The sequence below is a fragment of the Bison bison genome, unplaced genomic scaffold (assembly GCF_000754665.1).
Source record: "Bison bison bison isolate TAMUID 2011002044 unplaced genomic scaffold, Bison_UMD1.0 scf7180017864313, whole genome shotgun sequence".
In the NCBI taxonomy this organism is placed as follows: domain Eukaryota; kingdom Metazoa; phylum Chordata; class Mammalia; order Artiodactyla; family Bovidae; genus Bison; species Bison bison.
Window position 1 is genome coordinate 306,913 of NW_011494885.1, and position 1,873 is coordinate 308,785.

The following is a 1,873-nucleotide window of genomic DNA, read 5'->3' on the forward strand; positions in this document are numbered from 1 at the left end:
TCACCTCAGCAAGCCCTAGGATGTCTGAAAGGAGACAAGATTCATGGGTTGAGGACTCTATGCACTGGCAACAGCCTTCTAGCTCCACCTGGGTGATAACTTGAGAACTTGGGAATCCTGTGGCTGTTTAAATTCCAAGCAGTGCCTATTGTCTCACAAAATGGCTAAGTGTTCTTTATTTTGTTGAGGTTTGAAAGAGCATGCTGTTGACATGTTCAAATCATATATATTAGATATTCCAGCCTATAATTTTTGACAATGGATCTGGACTCTCCAAAGTAGGCCAGTCTGGAGAGACTGGATGCCATTATCTCCTCATCTCTCTGGTAGGGCGTCCTAAATTTAAAATATCTTTGACAAGAGATAATCAGAAAAAGTACTTTGTAGGGGAAGAAGGCTTGTGGAAGTATGAAACCTTGCATTTGTACTACCCTAGAAAGTTATGACCAACCTAGATAGCATATTAAAAAGCAGAGACATTACTTCTCCAACAGAGGTCCAGCTACTTAAAGCTATGGTTTTTCCAGTAGTCATGTATGGATGAGAGATTTGGACTGTGAAGAAAGCTCAGCACCAAAGAATTGATGCTTTTGAACTGTGGCATTGGAGAAGACTCTTGAGAGTCCCTTGGACTGCAAGAAGATCCAACCAGTCCATCCTAAAGGAGATTAGTCCTGGGTGTTCATTGGAGGGACTGATGTTGAAGGTGAAACTCCCATACTTTGGCCACCTCATGCGAAGAGTTGACTCATTGGAAAAGACCCTGATGCTGGGAGGGATTGGGGGCAGGAGGAGAAGGGGAAGACAGAGGATGAGATGGCTAGATGGCATCACCGACTCGATGGACATGAGTTTGAGTGGACTCCAGGACTCAGTGATGGACAGGGAGGCCTGGTGTGCTACAATTCATGGGGTCACAAAGAGTCGGACACGGCTCAGTAACTGAACTGAACTGATTGAACTTGAACTGGTAAGGGGATGAAATGACATGGAGAAACCCTGGAAATAACGTTTTGAGTGGGAACTGGGAGTAAAACCCTTTCAATGACTGTGCTCATGACTGAGCCCTCCTCGAATCCAAGGGAGACTCAAGAGAAGACAACAGAAGTGAAATTTGAGATCTTCAATGTGCCTGCTTTCTGCCTGTCCAAACACACGGTTGTAGCACTCTATGCCTCTGCCTCTGTCACAGGCCTAGTGTTAGACAGTGGGGATGGGATCATTTGCACTGTCCCCATCTTTGAGGGTTATTCCCTGCCTCATGCTGTCACGAAGCTCTACATAGCAGGGAAGGACATCACAGAGCACCTCACCAGACTCCTTACTTGTTCATTGTTGTTGTTCAGTCACTAAGTCATGTCCTGCTCTTTGTGATTCCATGAACTGCAGCACGCCAGGCTGCCCTGTCCTTCACTATCTCCTGGAGTTTGCTCAAACTCATATCCATTGAGTCAGCAATGCCATCTGACTATCTTATCCTCTGTTGTCCCCTTCTCCTCTTGCCCTCAAACCTTACCAGCATCAGAATCTTTTCCAATGACTTGGCGCTTTGCGTCAGGTGTCCAAAGTATTGGAGCTTCAGCTTTAGCATCAGTCCTTCCAGAGAATATTCAGGGTTGATTTCCTTTAGGATTGACTGGTGTGATCTCCTTGCTGTCCAAGGGACTCTCAAGAGTCTTCTCCAGCACCAGTTTGAAAGCATCAATTCTTCGTACTAGCCTTCTTTATAGCCCAACTTTCACATCCATACATGACTAATGGAAAAATCATAGCTTTGGCTATATGGACCTTTGTTGACAAAGTGATGTCTGTGCTTTCTAATACACAGTCTAGTCTTGTCATAGCTATTATTCCAAGGAGCAAGAATCTTTTA

The 1,873-nt window shown here is 44.9% G+C and overlaps 1 pseudogene; it reads left to right on the forward strand.

The window, feature by feature from the left end:
• Window positions 1-211: 211 nt before the first annotated feature.
• Window positions 212-1,873, forward strand: part of LOC104997748 — a 9,809-nt pseudogene continuing 8,147 nt past the window's right edge.